The following is a 25,420-nucleotide window of genomic DNA, read 5'->3' on the forward strand; positions in this document are numbered from 1 at the left end:
AAGTTTACATACAAACTATCCGGCATCTCAATACCCACCTAAATCTAGGCTTAATCTTCAAACTCATTCGCTTGAGACCACTCATAGCAGGCATCGTTGCGCTTTTCAAACGTCAAATCTTGTAGGCATATTGTTGGTGGAGTTTATGAGGTTGAGACGCCAAGCTTGCATTCATATTTATGCAACTCTGTGTTTTTTCTTTTTTTCTTGACTTGATGTTTAACAAATATGAATACAAATTTCATATGTCTATCGCCCCCTTTTTGTTATGTGGTGAATTCTGCTATTGTTAAAACAAAATCAACAAGTATGAATACAAATTTTAGATCACCAGCCATTGAAATCAAGTTTTTCTCCATGGCTTGAACCTGTTTTAGCTGGTCAGCACATGCCTTCTTCTCGTATTCAATGGCAGTTAGGTAATTATTCATTCAACACTAGAATGCAAAAATACACTCATCATATTAGGAGTGCTTTGCAGGTTAGAATTACAAAACAAATCAAAAAAGAACTTTTCAAGACAATTTGGGAATTCAAATGTAAGAAATGCAAAATAGGTATGACATGCATATGAGGAGTTGCATAATATTATAAATGAACATTTGAATAGCTACAAGAACTACAAGAAGTTTACTACCTTGCTCGTTGTAGCTCCTGATGTAGGCTTTCTATCTCTGCCCTCATTGCACCCAATTGCTGCATATCAACTCGTGCTCTTTCCAAATCTTGTGGGAGTGCTTGCACTTGAGCTGTCAATTCTTGCCTTGCAACACCCATATTCTAATTATCTGCACGAAACTGCATAAGTTCAGATTTAATTGGCTCATTCACACTCAAATCGGCTTCTAGCTTCATGGATTTATCAAACAACCCTTTGAGTTGGTGTTCTTTATTAGCCTGCATGTTACCAATTACATGATTCAAGTGTTGCAACTTCTGTTGCACGACAATTGGTGCTCTTTATTAGCTTGCACATTACCAATTACATGATTCAAGTGTTGCAACTCCTGTTTCACGACAAGAAGTTCTTTTCGTAAAGATACATGAGTGGCATCGAGCTGCTAGTTCTCTACAAGAAATCCCTGAATCTCTTAATGTTGAGTCACACTCTTCTCCTCTAATAGTGCAGGATGTGGAGGTAGAGGGTCTGGTCTTCTTCAATAGTGTCCATCACAAATCTCATCAACAACGGCAGGGTGAGGTGGCAAAGGCCGTGGGAACTGGGACCTTGACATAAGGGACGTCTCGTATAGGAGGCATAGCACGTGGACCACCCTTAAGGTGGTGTGTCGGTAGGTGATTTATTCTAGCCATTATGAAAATTTGAATCAACCCCTTTCCTAATTCATGAGATGAACAACCGATCACTGAATAATTATTGTACTAAGCATTTTAAAAGCCATAAATATCTTAAATATTCAACCTCCACAAAATTAAATTTCGATCTATCTTCTGTTTAAATCAACTTAACTAGAAGTTCCTATAGACCATGGTAGGTTACGAAGGATGTTTACAGCAAAATGGTAAACAAACAAAAAATGATGCAGAGGGTGGAACCAAACTAGTGACGAGCAAATACAGTAACAAGCAATTATTAGTTGTCTCTAAATACTAAATGTCATTCGATCAAAAAAAGACAACTTCAATAATTGGCAAAGAAAAACTTCATCTACAATTTTTTGAAAGTGCTTCATCTATAAACGAGATGCATTACATTGCCCCATAATATCTGAGGCATATCAGAAGCAGCTCATTTGTCGCTCATTTTTTAGCAAACTGCTGAAAACAAGCTCTTTCCTCTAGCTAAACTGCTGCATAAAAGACAGTGCTATGATGTCAAAGACTTGCGGTACTTGCACCTGGCCCTAGAAGCTTATTTGAGATTGTGGAAACCACTAAAGCAACGTTTATGGCTTGAGATGCAACCATATATAGCACTAACAATGTTCAACACCGACCCACGACCGCAAAGGTGATTGTCAAGGAAATATAGAAAATAGCATGTAATAAAATGTGTAGCAACAAACAGTGACATGCCATGCGCTAACAATTTAAGGACAAAAATAAACTAGGGTCTATTTCTAGTCAAATTAATAAAGAATTCAAGCATTTCAAACCAAGTAGCAAAATCAGGACTTTGGCGCGGAAACATTCCCCTTTGCAGCAAGTGAGCACTAAGGCGCTCAAGCTGAAAAGCAATCGACGTGATCTTGCGAGGCTCAAGGATCGTGCCTTTACATTCAAATTGCATTGAATCATTTATTGTTACTCCATTTCCTGTACTCTACTACAGATATGGAACGTGTGGATCCACACTTGCCTACACCATCGAACTGCTGGAAGGGATGTTGCTAAATCGACATTAATGGCTTCAACTAGATCGACCGAGACTAGATCTGCTTGTGGACTATTTCAAAATGAATATGAAACCATTCAAGGGGAAGCTAGAGCTTTGGATATAAATTCATCCATGTATTGCATGCTATGTTATGGAAAATGGGGCCATGTGCATGCTATGTTCTAGAAAATAGGGTCATGAGGCAAGTGGCCCTCCTTAGGAGCCCACTTGGTTCCACATGTTTCATTGTTTAAATATTTGGTTCCACATGGCTTAATTTCGTTGTCTAAATATTTGGTTCAAAATTATTTGAAAATGAATTTGGTATACTTGTCATAATACAATATTATAATGTCTGCATGAGACACCTCATCATAGCAACCATATATACTTGGCTCACATATGATATCAGCATGGATATGTTGAATCTACCTAAAGCTGCTAGTTGCAGGTGGTTATGCCAAAGCTACTAGGTTCAAAGACTCTGCTTGCTTGGTTGCGACTCCGCCTAGTTACGACTCTGGATGGTCTCGTGCCCACTGTGTGGTCATGTTCATATATGATCTCACATAAAGATGTTCAACTTGTTGGATATTCTACTATGGTGCCATCAACATAGATATGTTCTGCCCATGCAACAGACTTCATTGCAGTAAGACACCCACTTATGCAAGTGTCTTAAACCAACTATCTATTTTCACTTGCCACTCTGACAACCATACCTGGATACTTAGTGCCAAGAATCAATGCGAAGTGTTGATCCAAGTGGCGATGCTGGTACTCTATGATGGTTTTTGCTACTTACTGTCGAATCTCAATTACTCTATGATGGTAGGTACTCGATCCCAACAGTAAATACCACTTGATGTTGATACTCTATTCCGTCTGGTTACCTCTATGTTGGTACTCCATGCTGCTACTTTATTCCAAGATAATATACAAGAGTTGATGTCGCCCATACTGTTGTTGATGCTACTTGATGATGATACTTGATCCCAATAGAAGATCCACTGGAGATTTCGGTACTCAATTTGGTATTCAATGTTGGTCTACTCAATGGATGGAACTTCATTATGGTGCTACTATCAAGGAGCAAAATAAGAAGATTACAGTAGGACTTGTAGTTTGGTGCAAAAAAGTACAACCATTGTTAGCTACTATTGCTATGGGGGCATTTAAATCAGAAGAATTCGATTATCAACAATTGCATGCTAAAATGGAAAAATATGGTAGAATGTACCTATATTATGATCAGAGCACCAAACAATCAATCATGGTTTTATGTGCCAATGTATGCACAAACAAGGGCATCTAATGGGCACTAAGGAAAAATCCCTAAACTAAAACCTCTCACCACCAACTCTTCTAAGTTCTAATATCCAAGACTGAGGAGAAGCCCTCGAAACCCATACCAATATTATGTTTCTTATTGTTTTCCATTATGGTTCATTATGCTTTTTGTTTTAGGACAGTTTGTCACAATGTTCAGATTTCAAATGTCTGTTATTATCCTCATGCAGAAGCTAATACAAAGTGTACGCTGCATTTTACTAATAAAAATTCAAGGCTTCCCTTCTCAGTTGCTTTGGTACATTTATATTTCATTTATAGTATGTGTCTATATTATTTTTTTTAGAACCTGCTACACTCTACAATCACTGAAAGCACAAGGTCTTCTCACATCATATCTCAACAGGTCCGCGCGCCAATTAGTAACACCATTCACCATTTTGTTCTGACTACTAACACTATTTTGTTCCGATTGTTGAAGCTTGGATGTATTTCCCACTTAAATCCTCTGAAAAATCTCTATTCCAGACAGTTTGTCTCTCCATGCACAAAATATGGAAGTTTTTGGGTGTTAAGCCCTAACACCATGTTAAAGCTTCTAACCCTATAGGGAAAAACTCTAAATTACTGCTTCTAAAAACCATGTTACATTTACCCATAACCCACTGAAGGAGTATTACAGTTCCAAACCTTCTATTTATTATACCCACTTGGTTTTAAATTAATGAGATTTGACTAGGTCAGCATAATTGAGTGCGAGAATTCTATGTTTTCTAGTGTTGCAAGGTACACTCCCTATTTCGCTGGGACTTGTTGCTTAGCAACTGTCCTTGTTTCTTTTGTTTTAGTATTAGTTTTGGTTATGCATGAGTTAATACTAGTGATCATAGTCTCCATATCCATTTCAACGTTTTTATAATTTTAACACTTCTATTTTAATTACTTTTTATTACAATTACTTTTTTTGGTTTCAACTTGGATTTGAATTTTAGTTATTGTAATTACTTTTAGTTTTACTCTTCGTCTTCTCAATCTCTTTAATTTAGTTTTGATTATTACATTGTTTTATTTTAGTTTTAGTATTTTAAATTAGTTTGATGTTATATTTTGTTTAGATTTTAGTCTTGTATATTAACATAATAGTTTAGAGTAATTATAATTTATTTTATTTTTTAAATGTCATTTTTATTTGATTTTTATTTTATTATAGTTAGATTTTAATATAATTTAGTGATTATTTGTTATTTTCACTCTTAGTTTTTGACTTTTATTTTATAGTAGATTCATATTTGATGGGGTGGATTTTGGGATTGCAGGTAGATCAGTCTAGATTCATCTTAACCCGTATCTATCAAGTACAGAGAGGGATCTAATCTCTTGATGTGCAAGCATCATTTTTCAGTACAGAACTAGAGGAAATGTTTGTACCTCGAGAGATTTGATCTCTCTCGGTGCTTGATACATCCTCTCTCTCTTCCCCTCCTCTCTTTGTATCTTCCCTTCTCTCATTCTCTCTCTCCCCTTCTGTCTATCTTCCCCCCGCTCTCCTCTCTCCCTCACTCTCTTGTCATTCCCTCTCTCTTTCTACCTTTTCCCTCCATGTCTTTCTTTTTCCCTCCCTCTCTCTCCCCCTCCAACTCCATCTCTTTCTCATTCTCTCTCGAGTCCTATCTCTCCCTTTCTCTCCCATCTCCCTTTGTCTCTTTCCCCATCTCTCTCTCTCTCTCTCCAACTCTATCACTATCTCTGTCCCTCTCCCCTCCATCTTTGTGCCTCCCTCTCTCTATCACCTTCCCTTCTCTCCCTGTCTCTCTCCCATCCTCTTCTCTTTTCCCTCCTCTCATGTCTCCCTCACTCTCTCTCCATCTCTCCCTTGTCACTCCCACTCTCTCTCATCCTCTATCTCTCTATGTCTTTGTTCTTTCCTCCCTCTCTCTCCCTATAAAACTCCATCCCTCTCTCTCTCTCTTTCCTTCTCTCTCTGCCCTCCTCTATCTCTCTTCCTTCCCCTCTCCCACCTCCCTCTCTCCATCCCCCCATTCTCTCTTTGTATCTCTCTCTCTATCTCTTTCACTTTGCTTGTTGTCATCGTTTGGATCCTTAGTTAAAATGGATCTATCTTGGTTCTTACTAATACTATTGATATTATATAAATTTCACATCTTTAGATATAAAAGTATTCTCATTTTTAATTTTATTAACACTTTAATTTAATTTCTATGGGAATATTTTTAGTAGTCGTGAGGACATAGGGTTTAGATATATTTGAAAACTAATTGTAACCTCTTTTCTTTTAGTTTCAATTATAAAAATGTTATAAAATTAAATTAAAATAAAACTTTTTTATTGTGAAGTAAGTTATGTTCTTTTGGCATGTGATATTGATAAGCCATGGTATTGGCCCAAGTTATTATAACAAATCTTTTTTACAAGTTAATAATATCCATGGAAAAGTGGGGGTGAATATCCATGGTTAAGAATCTTATCATATTATTAAAATATTTTGATGGGGAAATAAATTATGATTTTTTGGTATGTGATATTGTTAAGTCATGGTATTAGCCCATGCTATTGTAACAAAGGTTATTCACAAGTTCATAATATCAATGACAAATTGGGGTGAATATCAATGATTAAGAATATTGTCATATCCTTATAAAATATTTTGATTGTGAAACAAGTTATGTTTTTTGGGCATGTGGTATTGATAGGTCATGGTATTGTAACAAAACCTATTTACAAGTTAATAATATTCATGGTAAAGTGGGGATGAATATCCATGTTTAAGAATATTTTCATATTGTTATAAAATATTTTGATTGTGAAATAAGTTATGTTTTTTGGGCACGTGATATTGTAACAAAGCCTAATTTTTACAAGTTAATAATATCCATGATAAAGTGGGAGTGAATATCAATTGTTAAGAATATTGTCATATTGTGTTAAAATATTTTGGTTCTGAAATAAGTTATGGTTTTTGGGCATGCAGTATTGATAAGCCATGGTATTGTAACAATGTCTATTCACAAGTTAATAACAAAATTAAAATATAACAAATTAAATTTTATCATTTATATTACTTTAACTTTTAGTTCTTAATTGAGCCAACATTTTAACGTTTGCACTCATCCCAGTCATTTTAATTTTAATTTTTTATTTTTTAGTCAAGGCAATATTTAGAATTGTTTACAGACTCACATTACACCTACACATCTACTCTATATTGGGTTGTAGAGTGCCTCTCGGTGCAATGATTGAGGATTTGGAGCATGAAATCAACGAGATGAAAAAAATCCAAATATTTATAAAAATAGCATGAGTACACATGAGAGGGGGTTCCACATCTGAAACTATAGAGTAAATTCTCTGCACAAAGAGGGCTTTTTGCACTATTGTAGAGAAACAACTAGTTTGGACCATAAATAAAGAGATGTATTACAACTCCAAAAATTTTAGGCTATCATAATTTTTTTTGAGAAATTAGATGTTGTAAAATATTTGATTAGATTTGCAATGTTTTTACACTTTTGTCAAAATTATGGACTGATTTTAGCTTCATTTAATTCAATTTTGAGGCAATTCTTGATCCATATATGTTTCTTGAGTTTTACACTATTTGTAAATTCGTTCAATTGTATGTTTGTTTAAATCATTTGGAAGCTATCTTTTAATAATGAATCTAATCACAATCAAATTGAGTAATGAATTTGAATAATATATACTAGTCATTATTGTTAACTATTTAGAAGATTAATAACAACTTTGTATTTGTTTTAATAATGATTGTTTTATGAGAACTATTTCCTTAAGGAAATCATACTATTGAATTTGAATTTATTTTATTTGAATTTAAGTGTATGTGCACCAAAGATCTGATGATTATTCATCAAATAGTTGAATACATATACTTGCTTGAACTAGTAATCTAGAACGATTTCATTGGCTTATTGACTTCATTTTTATTCTAAATTCAATGTTGGTCCAAATATCTTTTTACCTTGCTCTTGGTTGATAGGGGGATTAATCCTTATTTCTATCAAGGCATATTTAGGATTTATTTTCTGTTACTTTCATATTAGAGTATATTTGCATTTAGATTTAATTATTGCATTCTAGAAGTCCTTTTACATACAGGAAAAATCTAGGTGTGGCTTGGATGATTCCTTTGATCGAGGTGGATGTTGGTGGCCACCTTCCTATTCCACCTAGACCTCTAATTAGTTTCATCAGTTTCGTCATTGATAGCAACATTTACTATTTTTAGCAGTTTTTTGGGTCATGAACTTCCAGAGTAGTTTTGACCCCCTAAACAATGTTTTTTTAGGTCTATAGCAGGCCCTTCGCTTTAGGTAGGGGTTTATGGAAAATACTATAGCAATCAGAGAGATATTTCTAACAAGGTATCATATGCACCAAACAAATATAATATGTCCAAGTTACGACCATAGGAAGTTGGCTACCCAACTAACGCCAATGGGGCCCACAAACCCTTGGTGATCCATCTCTTAAGGTTAGGGTTTTGGTTGTTTAAGGTTTTCCCTTATTGTTCAATAATAAAAAGGTCCCTTTAGCCTCATTATAACAAAGTTCAGAGGCATGTAGTGGCCACATCATTTCTCTTCTCAGAGAAGGGGAAGTGACTCTTCCACTCACAGATGTGGGTTAAGGGTTCTCCTCTGCAGTTCATTGTTGACACTGTGAGCCAAAAGAGCCTCATTTGAGCAGAGCTCATGAAGCGTTTGGGCCTATCGACTACACCACACCTGCATCCATACACCATTAGGTGGCTTCACCAAGGGCGAGCTCTCTGTGTTAGCCAACAATGTCGCATTCCCTACATCATCAAGCCCTTCACATCTGAGGTATTTTGTGATGTTTCTCCTCTTGAAGCTTGTGATGTATTATTAGGCCAACCATAACTATGGAAGTGACATGATTTGTATGAGTCTAGGCTTCACACTCTTATTACTACTTTGGGAAATAAGTTGCACAGGATACTAGAGGTAGCACCACTTACTGCAATTTCTTTGATCTCTATGAAGAAATGCAGTAAGATCATTTCCCAAACTCGGAAATTTATTTTCCTTATGATCTTCCCTTAGGAAAAGAAGAAGATTGTGTCCATTACCTCTAGTGAGGGCTCATCAACAAAACATCAACAGATCGACAAGGTTGTGGACGAGTATAGGGAAATCTTCACCTCACCCATAGGGGTACCTCTACACTATCAAGTCAAGCACTCCATCAATCTGACCTCAGGCACACCACTACCCAATGGAATGACCTATCGACACTCTTTTATGGAAAACAATGAAATCAAGAGGCATATTTAGGAGTTGTTATAGAAAGGGCACATCATATGAAGTTCATCACCCTGTGGAATCCTGATCGTGTTGGTATAGAAGAAGGACAAGATTTGGAGACTCTGTATTGGCTATCGAGTTCTGAACAAGATCACTATCTCAAATAGGTAATCCAAACCCATGGATTGATGACCTTCTGGACCATCTCAAAGGGGACAAATATTTCAACAAGATTGACTTAAATTCTAGTTATCACTAGGTACCGATCAAACCCTCCGATGTGTGGAAGAATTCCTTCAAATCCAAGGAGGGAATTTTCAAATGGATGGTCATTCCTTTCGAGTTGAAGAATTCCACCGCAACCTTCATGAGGTTGATGGATGACATCTTGCGACTCTTCACCAACTCATTTGTGATGGTGTATTGGGATGACATTTAGATCTTCAGTGATAGTTGGGAAGAGCACCTCCGCCATATTAGATAGGTCCTTCCAAACCTTGTGGCAACACAATTTATCTATGAATTTTGAGAAATGCAATTTTGGTCTCACCCAGGTTCAATATCTAGGGTACATCATTGATGAGCGGGGTGTGCATGTGGACCTATCCAAGATACAAGTCATTTGGGATTGGTCAACCCTAACAACTCTAACAAAGCTCCACAACTTTCTAGGTATTTCTAATTTCTACTGCAGGTTCATGCTATGGTTCTCTCATATCACTTGCCCTTTGAGTCAAGTCACCAAGGGATGAGCAAAAGAGAAATTCTTTTGGTTTGAATCTCAACATAAGACATTTGTTGAGTTGAAGCATCGCCTATGCTTTACACTAGTGCTCACATTACTAGACCTAAAACAACCATTTACGATTGAGAGAGATGCCTTAGACTATGCTATTGATGTAGTTATTACTCAATGGGGGCATCCAGTGGCATATCACAGTGAGACACTTTCAGATACAGTCCAAAAGTATCCCACCTATGAAAAAGAGATGTATTCCATTATGCAAGCCTATCGAAAATGGAAGCATTACATTATGGGGAAGGAAATGATCATCCACATAGACCACAAACCAGTACAGTTCATACTGACATAGGGGAAGTTGTAGAACAATCACCATCAGAAATGGTCCACATACCTCCAACAATTCCATTTGAACATGAAGTACAAGAAGGGTGTAACAACCTCCTCCCACATCTACCTAAGTAACCGACCAACCAGGGTAAACATGTCATGAGAAGTTACTATGATATGATTTGACTCCCTATGTGTTAGTTAAGAAAGTGGAAGAAGAACACATCACACAGACCTTCTACATCAGAAACAAAACTCCCAGGAGCCATACCAATAACTATGGTAAGTAGCTTGCGAGACCAGCTGAAGTTTTAGTGCATCAAACCCCTGGACACTCCCTTGATATGGACAAGGGTGCATGTGGGAGGCTCCAAAAGCTCCAGAAGTAAGGGAAAGGGAGATTCTGGGGAATTTCCTCCCCAGTTTTGTGCCTACAACTCTGGGATTTGTACCACTTTTTTATGCCCAGAGCCTAGATCACTGCCCAAAAAACAAATATAGGTTTAGTGTTAGGTCCCTATACTACTAGTGTATCCTGTTAATGTCATTATTTCAACCCCCTTATTGTATTGTTGTGCACATGTAGTCTCCATAGAAGCCCACTATTGTTATTGTTGTGCCCTTACAATATTATTGTTATGTAGGATCTAATTATATTGTGACCCCTTAGACTCCTATATATAGAAAGGAGGTATTGTCATTTGTATCATCCAAGAATTATCAATTTGTGTATATAAAAGAGGTTTCCCCCTCAAAGAGGCTAATTTTGAAGTTGTTGTTCTATCTTTTCTTCTATTTTGTGAGCTGGTTGTATAACATTTGGAATCAGAGCTTTGGATTCTAGGGTTTCACTACCTCAAACAGATCATCGTGGAATTTTCATTATAACGTTTTTTATATGAAGCTTCAGAAGCTAAAACTAATATCCATTTGAGCCGAAATCTTGGTGAATCTTGTGTACAATTTTCAGATCTTGTCTTGCTATATTTTCAGAGATATGATCCTAGGAAATAAGGGTTTGTGCACGCTCCCGAGCTCCATCTCAAACATGTGACCTCAGGAAAATCATCATAACTTTTTCTTTAAGCATCTTTTTGAAATTTCATAAAAAGAGATAGAAATAGGAAAATCTATAGTTTCTTGGGTATCATTTTTAGGGCCGAAGGTCAAAACATTAACACGTGGCACTTCGTACAAGTTCTCTCTACGGAAATAGACTATAATTAGGTCATCGTGGGAGATTTTGCATAACTATTTCTTGAAGAATCCAATATTGAACAGACCTGTGGGGTTGGAAGGAAGACTTAGAGGGATACCATAGGACACAATTTCAGAACTTGCAGATCTGAAATTACATAGTTACAATCATTTCAAGATTGAGCTACTAAAATCAAGAAAAATAATGACTCGAATCAAGAAAATAGAAACACCTAGTAAGCAAAATTGGATGGGTGATTTGAAGAATGTGATCGAAGCTAAGATAAATGGTTTTATCTATGGCATGGAAGCTAATACTAATGGTATAAAATAAAAATAGAAAGGAAATATGGACTATTTGAAGAAAGACAGGGAAGGTTTGAAGGAAGGCTTGATAAGGTTTCTACAAGAAAGGTTTCCTAATGGCGAAAAGGTTGTAGAGGAAGCTCATGATGAGAAAAAAAGAAATGTTAATCATGATTTAATACAATATAACATTGGATTTAAGACCCACCATATTCCAAATATAGATATGAGGAATTTTGATTGCAAGGATCTGGTAACTTGGATACTACAGATGGAGAAATATTTTGATCTACATGATGTGCAACTACCACAAAAGATACATATTTCATCTTTATATTTAGAACCAAATAATTTGTATGGTATAGAAGAATTTGTTCACATAAAGCACTTGTCACTTGGTCAATTTTCATGTAGGAAATGATAACACAGTATGATGATACAAAGAGAAACACCTTCTTTGGCCAATTGATAAATCTCAATCAAAAGGGTTCAATGGCAGAGCACATTGAGGACTTCTAAAAATTGAATATAAGGGTAAATGATATTCCACATAAGCATAGGATTGAAGTATTCATAGAGAATTTAAAGGATAACATCCAACATGAGGTTCACCTTTGGAAATCAGATTCATTGGAGAAGGCATATAGGTTGGCAAGAAAATTGAAAGAAAAATTATGGCAACAATCAAGCTTACCACTCATAACTATAAAGTTGGAAGTGTTGTTTCTCCTAGCCTTCCACAACCTACAAGGTTGACATCACAACAATCGGAAGAAAAAAGAGTAAAAGGGCTTTATTACAGTTGTGATAGAAAATACAATAAAGGCCATAAGTGTGCTAACAAGAAATTAATTTACATAGATGGGGAAGAGGAGTAAGAAAAGGAACAAGAAATGTCAAAAGAAGATTATATACACCAAGAACAAAGCCCAGATAAAAAAGAAATGAATCTAACGATATCTTGTAATGCATTGACAGGAATGACCACTCCTAAAAATCTAAATATAGAAGGACATATGAAGAAGAAAAAGGTAATAATGTTGATTGATTCGGTTTGTACCCATAATTTTATTCATTGTAAGATAGCCAAGGAATTGAATTGCTTCCTATATCTAACACCAAAGTGTGAAGTAATGGTTGCAAATGGAGGAACCATAAATTTGTCTAGAAAGTGTCATAATATGAAGCTATCCATGGGAGAATATGTCTTGAATAGTCTAATACTTTCCATTCCAATGGGTGGTGCTGATGTTGTACTAAGAGTCTAATGGTTATAGTCGTTGGGGACAATAGCTTTCAATTTTCAAGAAATTTTCTTGATATTTTTTTGGGAAGGAAAGGAAGTTGAATTAAGGGGTATCACAAGGAAACCATGAAAGATAATCATCTCTAATGGCATGACAAAGCTTCTAAAGAAATAACAATGGGGTGTAATTTCACAATTATGTTCACTAGCGGTTCAAACATCGAAATCATCTATTTCTCCTAATCTACAAAAAGTTTTGGAAAATCATTCTAAGGTTCAAGCAATAGAATATCACTTCAAGAATCAACAACAACTTCTCAAACTCTTAAAGGATAACCTCACTTTGGCACATAATGAAATGAAACAATAGGAAGATCAACATTGCAACGAAAGAAGTTTTGATGTAGGCGCTGGGTATTTTTATAGCTACAACCATACAAACAAATTTCCTTCAAGTAAGCTAAGAAGGATAATAAATTATCACCAAAATACTATGGTCCTTATAATGTGTTGCAAAAGATTGGTACTATGGAATACAAATTGGAGCTTCCTGCATATTCCCGAGGACACCTATTTCTCCATGTTTCATGCTTAAAGAAGGTTATAGGTGACAATCTCCCAGTTCAAACAATATTGATGGAACTTGATGAGGAGGGAAAAACCATATTGGAACCTAAAGTAGTCAGAGAAACAAGAACCTGACAGCTACAAAATCGATAAATTTCAGAGTGTCTAATCAAGTGGAAGAACTTACCAATTGAATATTCTACATGGGAGGATGATAATTTTATACAGAAGCATCCATAACTACTCAAGTGTTGAGGAAAACATTTTTTTTGAAGGAGAGGGGCATGTTAGGTCCCTATACTACTAGTGTAGCCCCTTATTGTTATTAGTGCAACCCCCTTATTGTATTGTTGTGCACATGTAGTCCCCATATTGTTATTATTGTGCCCCATAGAAGCCCATTATTGTTATTGTTGTGCCCTTACAATATTATTGTTATGTAGGATCTGATTATATCATGACCCCTTAGAATCCTATATATAGAAATGAGGTCTTGTCATTTGTATCATCCAAGAATTATTCATTTGTGTAATGTAAAGGAGGTTTCCCCCTCGAAGAGGCTGGTTTTGAAGTCGTTGATCTATCCTTTATTCTATCTTTTGAGTTGGTTGTATAACATTCAGAAATGAAATTTCATAGTGGAACAAAGATACATTTACAAAAATATGAACAAGGACTAAACTGGAACCCTACTAGCCATGACAGGCATTTCATAAAACATGTCACAAACATGAAAGCTACAGGTCTTAATAGCATAACTCAACATAGGGGTCTCATACTTATCTAAAATTCACTAAGAAGCATTGATGCCTCAACACATTAGATGCAATTTCATATATTAGGCCATAGATACATCGTTAGTTCATTTACAGGTAAAAAAATGATATGCGACAAACATCATGAAACTCATAAAACCCATTCATAACTAGAATATAAACATCAAATATTCTAAGCTTAGAACAACCATATAATCCACATAAAAATAAGCATATTCACCCATCAATACCATAGGAAAGAGATTTTATTGACATAAGAAAAATGCAACCAAGTCTGGGACTTCCACGTACCACCTGACCATAGACATGGCTGAGCTAAATCTTTCTTCAGCTAGTCACCCTTGTGCGATATTCCAAGCATGAATGTGTGATCTCGTGGAACAATCCATCAAAACTGAACTAGGGCTTCCAGAGCCCAAACCACCTCAACCCATTGAACAGTGATTGCACCTCACGATCAGACATCAAAAACCATCACCAAATTCGTCTCTACCCAAGGCATACAAGGCTCCACAACATCTGTTCCAACAAGGGCTTCTAGGACTAGTAACTCAACCCATAACTGCCACCGAGATTTTAGAGCTTTTTTCCAACTAGGCCTTCTAGGCAGTAGGGGAATTTTGAGGTCTAAAATGGGCCTCCTAAGAAAAATGTACAACCAAAATAAACTTTATAAGAACTAATATGATTCAAGATGATGATGTCAACCATGGGGGATGATTCACCATTTTCCATGTAAAAGAGTAGAAAGATTAAAAAACAATAAAATAGTAAAACTACTTTTTCAACTCATATTTTCAAATAATCTCCCCAATTTTTTACTCACATTTCGAGTGGAAATACTAGTTCGATGAAAAATTTAATTCCTCGTCCAAGGAGTACCCATGTTTCATAATTTTAATGGACCTTGCTACACAAATAATGAGAAATACATGAAAAAATGTGATTGCAATCATGTTTTTCATGCATTTCTCATTTTTTGTGTAGTAATGTGCATCAAAAGTATGAAACAAGGGTACTCCTTGGATGAGGAATAAAATTTTGCATCCAATGAGTGTTTCCGCTTGAAATTTGAGTAAACCCATGGGGAGATAAGATGAAAATATGAGTGGAGAAAATAGTTTTTTTTCTCTCTCTCTAAAATTTGATGATGTAGTCTATTCTTTTTTATTATTTCTATTATTATTTTATAATTTCCTTAGGAGGCCCATTTTAGACCTCAAAATTCTCCTAATGACTAGTAAGTCAACCCACGAAGGGCTTCTAGAGCATTTTTCTAGCCAAGGCTTACAGGACTAGTAACTCAACCCAAGTTGTTACAAGGCTTCCAGAGCATTTGTCCAACCAAGGATTCCAAGAACTAGTAACTCAACCCAAGCTAAAGGAAACATGAGAACCAACCATAAAAACAAATAAATAAACCCACAACACCATGGCTATCTCGAAAATGCACGACTATGAAATTCCACTCTCAATCTAGGAAATCCTCCATGCTAATGGCAGATCATGACCAATAAACCACATATATATGCCATGCATGCCAAACTAGTGACGAAAAATACATGAAACTCAGTACCTGCAAGCAAAACCTATTTTAGTTGTTGACCCCGATGTCCTCTTGCACTTCTGTGCCCTTCCTTTGCCTTTTTACTCCAAGCATCCAAGTATGCCACACTCTCCAAGGGTGCTCCAAGAAACCTATAAGTTTCCAAGAGCATGATAGAGAGAGAATAGAAATGGGAGCTCAAGAACGAAACTAACAAAAATCTCCCAACTGATCCTCAAAAGCCTTTTTATCAAAGAGGCCTTTATTTTTCTTCATTTTTCCATTATTTTCTTTCATTTTCCTCCTGACATGCAACTTGTGATCTTTCATGATCTGATAATCACCCTATGAGTGACCTCAATTAAATATTTATTAAACGAAAGGTATTACAAACTCATGTGATGGTGTGTGTTCTATGTTTTTTAAGCAATGGATCGATCAGATTGCCAATACACAGAAAGTAAGTGGAAAGATAGAAGAGAAATACAGTAAGCAACACAAAGACACAAATAGTTTTTAATAAGGAGTTCACCCTATTCTCCAGGGCTACATCTCTGGTCCAGCTTCAGTGGTGGCCTTGTTTTATTGTGACTTACAGTAGAGAAATTACAATATAGGGACTCAATATGAGTTCTCCCGAAGCAGATTTGTCTTGGCAAGGTGGTTCTTGGATTCCCCAAGCCACTCAGAGTTCACAGACTCGTTTCCTTCCTACCAGTTCTATGACCCTTGGTCTACAGTGGAAAGAGCCAAATGTGATGCTTAGTCCGGATAGATTCCTCTAGGGAAAGGCTTGAATCTTCAAGCTCTCTGGTGCTCGATGCTGCCTGTGGTCAGCTCGACCCTCTGTCTCCTTTGTTTGGCTTTACTATTCTCTGTGTTCAGTCCTCCTCTCAGGGTTCACTATTCACTGTCTCTCTTGGTCGCTTGGAATCCTCTCTATTCCTCCTCTCTGAATCTCCAATCGACTGTCTCTATTCATGGCTTTAGCCATTCAATCTCTATCCCTGTTCGGTTCCTCTCTCACCTACGTCGATTTGCCTACCGCCTGCATGCTTGGAGTTCCCTATTCAGTGTCAGCATGAACGCTCGGGAAGTAGCCATGCATCCCCATCGAAATAGCGCCAGCCTACTCGTTGATTCGTTTCTTCAGTTATGTCGTGGATATGTTATTTCTCCACCGTGGTGGTCAAACGGATTCCAAATCCCTTTAAATCGTGGCTTAATTCCCTATTGATTTCACTTCCTTCTATCGGGCGCAATCTCAACCGTCCGATCTGGGCTCCTCAAGATCCGACGTCATACGCACGTCGAGCGCGGTTGACTTGCTCGACCGATAGCACACGATCACAGCAATTTTTCTCTCACCTCCACTGCCATGCATCGATCGCTGAGTGGGATCGCTATGCTCTCTTCCAAAACCTCTTACCGTTCAAGGGCACCCCGATCAAAACTGGCAGTTTCCAGGTTGTGGGTCACACCTTCATATGTTGGCGCTTTTCGTTTCTCCACCCGTGGTCCTCTGGTCCCCCCCACATGAGCGGGTGCTCAGGCTTTCCCATTTTTGCCCTGTTTGCCCAGCGAGGTGCTAATCGCGCATCGAAAATCAGCTCCTTTTCCCGATCCGGGGCTCCCAGGGGCTATTTTGGCATCCCGTGCAGTCTCCATGGGCCTCGGTCAGTGCACTTTGATTGAGGTCCTCGTCGTTCCACGCCGGCTGCCATGGCCACTGGTTCAGGGTGTTTTCGATCGCTGTTTTGGAATTTTCAAGGAATTATTCAACTTGATACAGTCAAGTTTCCTGACAGTCTTTTGTGGATATGATTCGGATCACGGCCTCCCTACTAAAAAAGCTTTTGGACCTCCAAAAGTTGGTTTTCTTCAAGCATCGACTAAGTGAGGAAACTGTTGTCTCACTTGTCCAATCTCAATCCACTTCGCACTGTTCAACTTTGAACCTTTAAGCCCAATCCTGAGGTATACCACCTGTCCACTGCGTGTCGTCCTTACCTTCCTGTCCAGCACTGTGTCTTCCCGTAACTCACTAAGATATTCAGGTAGCAGGTCATCAACAGAAGGTAATTGACTCTGCTCCTCAAGGTCCTCAATCATTGAAGGTTCAAACAACCTCAAGAAATCTACATTCACGACTGAGTAGATGTGCATGTAAGCTAGCAGATCAAGGCAAAAAGCAATTTCGCCAATCTTCTCAAGTATCCTGAAGGGTCCACACCTGATAGGTTTTAGCTTTTTACCTTCATCTTGCATCTTGTCCTTGCTGATATACAACCAAACTTGGTCTCCAACTTGAAAACTATGCTCCATCCGATGCTTATCATGCCTAGCCTTGTACTTGGCCTAGCTCTTTTCCAGCTATTCCTGTACTGCCTGGTGTATCTCCTGGATCAGTTCAATAAACCTGGTTGCCCTATCCACATCACTATGTCTATCAACCATGGTATCTTTACCAAAGACAAAATCCAAGGGAGACCTTGGTATGAAACCAAAGCAGGTCTCAAAAGGAGATCTCTGGGTAGAAGAGTGTTTGGCTTTATTGTAAGCATGCGACACATAGCACAAGTGCTCATGCCAAAGCTTAGGATGTTTGCTGCAATATCCTCTCAGTAACTGGATCATTGTCCTATTAACTACTTATGTTTGGCCATCTGTTTGTGGATGAAAAGTTGTGCTTTTATTTAATTTAGTGTCCATTAGTTCCCACAGACTGGACCAAAACTTTCCCACAAATCGAGTGTCTCGATCAGATATAATAGAAGTGGGTAATCCAAAATGAACCCATACATGTTCAAAGAATAATTTCGCAGTTTGTTTAGCTGTAATCTGTTTACTACAGGGTATCAAAATAAACATTTTGTTGAACCTATCCACAACAACATACAGATAATTGTGACCTTTCCTAGATTTGGGTAGTCCTCCAACAAAATCCATGGAAATACTTTCCCAAGGGTGAGAAGGAACTGGCAATGGAGTGTACAAGCCTAGTTTTCTATTGCTGGGCTTGCTTTTAGCACACATAGCACATCCCTTCACATATTTAGAAACTGTTTCATTCATTTTCAGCCAATAGCAGAACCTTTGCAGCTGTGCAACTGTTTTACTTACCCCAAAGTGACCTGATATCAGAGAAGTGTGTGCTTCCCTAATTATCTTTGCTCTCTTAGTTTGTGGAATGCAGAGTTTCCCAAAATGATATAAGAGTCAGTCCTTCACATGATAGTCCAATTCTTCTACTCTTTTGCCTTGACTCAAAGTTGCATATACATCTTTAAAGTCCATATCCTGAGCATACTGTTCTATGTAGCTTTCATGCAGCACAGAATTATGCTTAAGTATGGTAGATGCATTTATAATGGGTCTAGATAACATATCTGCAACCTTGTTATGTATGCCCTTTTTATATCTGATGACTAAATGAAACTGTTGTAGAAAACCCATCCATCTGTAATGTCTTGACTGTTGCAACTTAGTTTGGGAGTGTAGATATTGAAGTGGCTGATGATTAGTATGTATTACTGTTTCTTTGCCCATTAAGTAATGTTTCCACTTTTTCACACTCTGAACTAATGCATACAATTCTTTATCATATGTAGGATAGTTAACTACTGCAGGATTAAAAGTCTCAGAATGATAACATATGGGTTTATCGTGCTATGTCAACACTGCTCCCATGGAATAGTCATTGGCATCAGTTTGGATCTCAAATGGTCTTTGTAGATCTGTAGTGCTAGTACAGGTGCTGTACTAATCTTTTCTTTAAATGTGTCGAAGGCTTTCTGCTGTTTGCCTCCCCACTAAAACACCTTGCTCAATCCTGTCAAAGCATGTAAGGGAGTTGCAATTGAGGAAAAATTGGAAATGAACTTCCTCCAATATTGTGCTGCTCCTAAGAAGCTTCGTACTTCTGTAGCAGACTTGGGTTTAGGCTAGTTTATGATGACTGCCACTTTAGAGGGATCTATTTTCACTTCACCTCCCCCTACTATTTGACCCAAATAATTTAGAGAGGTTTTGCCAAATTCACATTTGGAGAGTTTAACATAAAGTTTTTCTCTTTTCAAAACATATAATGTCTACTTAACATGCTTTAAATGTTCTTCCCACATTTTACTAAAAATTAGAATGTCATCCAGATACACAATAACAAAATCATCAAGAAAAGGTCTAAGTACATCATTCATTAATCTCATGAAAGTAGCAGAGGCATTGGTCAAGCCAAAAGGCATAACCAGCCATTCATACAATCCTTGCTTTGTTTTGAAAGCAGTCTTCCATGCATCTTGCTTTGTAACTCTGACTTGATGGTATCCACTGTGCAAATCCATCTTGGTGAAATAAACAGCTTCCTTCAGTTGATCTAAAAGATCACCTATGCGAGGAAGGGGATAACGATTTTTTATTGTTATTTTATTCAGTGCTAGGTAGTCAATGCACATTCTCCACGAGCCATCTTTCTTTCTCACCAAAATGATTGGTGACCCACATGGTGATGTGCTAGGCCTGATGAACCCTTTCTCAAGCAATTCCTACACCTGCTTCTTGATTTCAGCATTCTCTAAAGCAGATAACCTGTACATCCCAATGTTAGGCAAAGGAACATCTTGCTGGAAAACAATATCATGTACTATCCCATTTTTGGGTGGCAGACCTTTAGGTTCTTGAAATAAGACATCATACTCTGAAACAATCTTTTCTATATCATATTGCTGATCAACATTACAGCCCTCAAATACATTGGTTTTTTCAGGTGCCTTTTCCTTTACAACCATCAGTAAGAACTATTTGCATGAATTTATCATTCTTTTCATCTATCCTGAGTTTATGAGAGCATAATTATTCTTGAGCTTATGAGCTCTTACAAAGTATTTGATTCCATCTTTAACAAGTAGATACTTGTTCTCAGCTCTATAGAAAATAGCCTTTCTATCATACAAGTAAGGACTTCCTAAAAAAATTCCACATATATCCAAAGGAATTACATCTAACTCAACCTCATCTACAAATGTTGACCCAAAAGAAAACTTGAGTTTGCACTGTCTAGTCACTTGTAGTTGTGCTTTATCATTCAACCATCCTAATGGGTATGGCTTCTTATGAGGTGTAGTTGCTAATCCCAATTTCTTTACAATTGCTTCAGAAATCAGATTTACTTGTGAGCCACTATCAAACAAAGTATCAATCTTTTGATTTTTGGAAACAACTCAAATATGGAAAAGCTTATGTCTTTTTCTCTCATGTTCTTCATCAATAACAGATTGAACAGAATTACTAGTGGATGCTTCAGAATTCTAACCTTTTATACCTGTGGTTGCAATGATTGTTTCATCTCCTAAATCTAACCCCAAATCTTTTTGAATAGCTGCAGCAGTCTTCTTATTCTTGCCCTCGGGCTTCTTAGGTCTCAGCTCTGGATGCAGAATCCAATAGTGCTCATCATCATGCCCCTCCTTTTTATAGTGAGTGCATGAAGTTTTGCCTTTCTGTGCAGTATTAGCCTTCCTTGCTTTCCACTTCTGCTTTCTTTTCTCCTTGCTCTTGCTTACAGTGGGTTGGGATGGTCCCCCAACTTCTGGATTTCCATTCTTTCCTCTAGCTTCTAGATGAGTAGCTTGTACAGATACCTCATCTATACTAGTGGGATTAAACATGAGGATGGTATGCCTCATGTAGCTGTGTAGACCACCAATGCACTTCAAAAGAGTTTTTGGTGAGTCTAATGAGATACCCAACATTAATGCTCTCTTTTTGAACTCTTGAGTATACCCTTGCACACTTTGCCCTTTCAACTGCCAAAGAGTTTGCCAACTCATCATGGCTTGTTGCATGTAGGCCAATGGATAGAACTGCTTTTTGATTGTAGCAACAAATTCACTCCAGAAAGATATGGTCTTACCATGCTTCTTCACATTAGCTTGGGTTCTGCCTTCCCACCAGACTAAGGCAGTGCCTCCTAGGCGTAGGCTTGCCAGCTGAATCTTACTCTTGTCTGAGTCTATATTTTGCACTCTGCAATACACATCAATTTGTCTAATTCAATTGTTCAACTTTTCAGCATTTAGCTCTCCATCATATATAGGCAAATCAAATTTAACATCTAGCTTAATCAAAGATGCTTTCTTATTATTCACAGGGCTATTAGGAGGTGTAGGGAAGCTTTCTTCTTTTCCCTTTCCTGTTAAGTGGTCATGGGAATTAGATTCATCTTCTCCTTTATCTTGCTTAGAGCCTGATGAATCTTCATCCTTATGCTTTCTAAAGTCCCTATACATTTCTTCTACCATAGACTTTATAGCTAGGAAACTTTCTATGAATTGAGGGTCTGGCCCTATAGAACCTTCTTCTGACATTGTCTTTCAAGAATAGACTTTCCTAATTTCAAGATTAGTTTCCACCAACTCTCCTTATCCTAACTTTAGCTTTGATCTAGTGAGCATTCACAGCTAAACCAACACAAGCTCGTCTAACCTTACAACTTGGAGCTCTGATACCACTTGATCTGATAATCACCCTATGAGTGACCTCAATTAAATATTTATTAAACGAAAGGTATTACAGACTCATGTGATGGTGTGTGTTCTGTGTTATTTAAGCAACGGATCGATTAGATTGCCAATACACAGAAAATAAGTGGAAAGACAACAGAGAAATACAGTAAGCAACACAAAGACACAAACAGTTTTTAATAAGGAGTTCACCCTATTCTCCAGGGCTACATCTCCAGTCTAGCTTTAGTGGTGGCCTTGTTTTATTGTGTCTTACAGCAGAGAAATTACAATACAGGGACTCAATATGAGTTCTCCCGAAGCAAATTTTGCTTGGCAAGGTGGTTCTTGGATTCCCCAAGCCACTCAGAGTTCACAGACTCTTTTCCTTCCTACCAGTTCTGTGATCCTTGGTCTATAGTGGAAAGAGCCAAATGTGATGCTCAGTCCGGACAGATTCCTCTAGGGAAAGGCTTGAATCTTTAAGCTCTTTGGTGCTCGACGCTGCCTGTGGTCAGCTTAGCCCTCTGTCTCCTCTGCTTGGCTTTACTACTCTCTGTGTTCAGTCCTCCTCTCAGGGTTCACTGTTCACTGTCTCTCTTGGTCGCTTGGACTCCTCTCTATTCCTCCTCTCTGAATCTCCATTCGATTGTCTCTGTTCATGGCTTTAGCCATTCGATCTCTATGCCTATTCAGTTCCTCTCCCGCCTACGTCGATTCGCCTACCGCCTGCGTGCTTGGAGTTCCCTATTCGGTGTCATCATGAACGCTTGGGAAGTAGCCATGCGTCCCCATCGGAACAATGCCAGCCTGCTCGTCGATTTGTTTCTTCGGTTATGTCATGGATATGTTCTTTCTCCACCATGGTGGTCAAATGGATTCCAAATCCCCTTAAATCGCGGCTTAATTCCCTGTCGATTCCGCTTCTTTCTATCGGGCGCAATCTCAGCTGTCCGATCTGGGCTCCTCAAGATCCGACGTCATACGCATGTCGAGCACGGTTGACTTGCTTGACCGATAGCGCGCAATCACGGCAGTTTTTCTCTCACCTCCACTGCCATGCATTGATCACTGAGTGGGATCGCTCTGCTCTCTTCCGAAACCTCTTACTGTTCAAGGTCGCCCCGATCAAAATCGCCGGTTTCCAGGTCGTGGGTCCCACCTTCATATGTTGGAACTTTTCGTTTCTCCACCCGCGGTCCTCTGGTCCCCCCCACACGACCGGGTGCTCAGGCTTTCCCATTTTGGCCCTATTTGCCCAGCTAATCGCGCATCAAAAATCAGTTCCTTTTCCTGATCCGAGGCTCCCAGGGGCTATTTTGGCATCCCGCGTAGTCTCCATGGGCCTCGATCAGCGTGCTTTGACCGAGGTCCTCGTCATTCCACGCTGGCTACCATGGCCATTGCTTCAGGGTGTTTTTGATCGCTGTTTTGGAATTTTCAAGGATTTTTTCAACTCGATGCAGTCAAGGTTCTTGACAGTCTTTTGTGGATCCGATTCGGATCATTTCACCTCCCTTTAATCCTAATTTCCATTATTTTCATAAATAAATGTGCCAAAATTCCACTTTACCTTTCCAAAATCTTTTTGATTCCCTTTGCTAATTTCCTTAGCCATTAATCAATCACTAGTGATCCCCATCACTATGCTTTTGACCAACATTCAACTTGGAATACGTGTCCCATGACCTTGGTAAATATTTTTCCTTTATTAACTTTTACATGGATTTTTGACCAAGGCTATTACAAAACCCTCTCCCTTGGGGGAACATGGTCCTCAATGTTCAACAACACCTACAACCAACACATCTGTTGTAAGAAAAACATATTTCCCAAGGAACCTTATAACTTAGCTCATTGCAGTATTTACAATGATGATCCTACTGAGAAGCAAAACCAACATGACAACATAACAAGTATAAAATTATAATGACATGACACCCATATCGGTTATTGGAGCTTTATAACATATCTCATGGAGGTATTTACATTCATATACATATGTACATATACTAAACATCACCAAAACATGTATCAAAAACATATACCAAAACATCTGCTCAACCAGCGAATAAGGAAGGATACATAGCCCGCCTCTGATCCACCATCTCCCATGTAGTTTCATAGGGCCCAAAATGATTCCATTGCACTTTAAGCTGCTCGATTGTTTGGTTCTAGACCATGAACATCTTTCTCTGCAAAGTGCACTGTGGTTCCAGCTGGAATCCTCCTTTTAGCTCCGTCTGCGATACATACTAGTCAATCACATGATCAACATCTTTAACATACTTCTTAAGAAATGACATATGGAAAACATCATGGAATTTCATTGTCGGAGGCAATGCAAGTGGATAGGCTACTGACAAAATCCTCTCAATAATCCTGAAAGGTCCACAAAATGAGTGTGCCATCTTGGCACATGTTCCAATCCGCAAGGATCTCTTTTTCAGATTGATGTGCAAGTACACTTGTTTCCCAGCCTGGAACTCCTTGAACAACCTATTCTGATCTGCATAGCTCTTATTCCTATCATGTGCTTCTTTCAAATTCTTCTTGATTACCTATATTTCTTACTCCATGTCTGCCAACATGTCGGGTCCAATCAACACCCTGTTAATTGGATCATTCCAACTGATGGGAGTATTACAACTCCACCCATACAATACTTGAAACAGACTCATCCTCAGTGACTCCTAGTACCCATTGTTGTAAGGGAATTCTACCAGTGGATGGTACTCTTTATGCTTTCATTTTTGATGCATAACATACATCCTCAACATGTCCTTCAATATCATGTTGACCCTCTCTATCTGTCCATATATCTACGGATGATAAGTTATATTGAAGGCCAACTATGTGCCAAAACTTGGAAGTGAACTTCACATGCCTGCTTGGCACAATCTTCTTCGAAACTCCAAGCAATCTGACAACGTCCCTGATGAAGACCCATGCTACATCACTTGCTGAGAATGTAGAATTCACTAGAATGAAGTTTTCTAACTTTGTCAGCCTATCCACCACTACCATGATGGAATCATGTTGTCTCACTTTACTCAAAAAATATGTGATAAAGTCAATGGAAATGACCTCATATTTCCACTCTGAAATTGGAATCAGCTATAGTAGTCCACTTGGATGCTTACACTCTGCCTTCACTTATTGAAAATCAAAGCACCTAGTCACAAAATCTACTACGTCTATCTTCAAATTTGGCCAATAACATAATTTATTCACTTCCTTCAATGTCTATGATAACTTGGGTGACCTGAATATGGTTTC

At 38.0% G+C, this 25,420-nt stretch overlaps 1 pseudogene; it reads right to left on the minus strand.

The window, feature by feature from the left end:
• Nucleotides 1–266: 266 nt before the first annotated feature.
• On the minus strand, nt 267–1,314 carry LOC149160753 (protein FLX-like 2; annotated as a pseudogene).
• Nucleotides 1,315–25,420: the final 24,106 nt, after the last annotated feature.

The sequence above is a fragment of the Pinus tabuliformis genome, chromosome 5_2 (assembly GCF_031772625.1).
Source record: "Pinus tabuliformis cultivar Carrire ecotype Pingquan chromosome 5_2, CPIR1, whole genome shotgun sequence".
In the NCBI taxonomy this organism is placed as follows: domain Eukaryota; kingdom Viridiplantae; phylum Streptophyta; class Pinopsida; order Pinales; family Pinaceae; genus Pinus; species Pinus tabuliformis.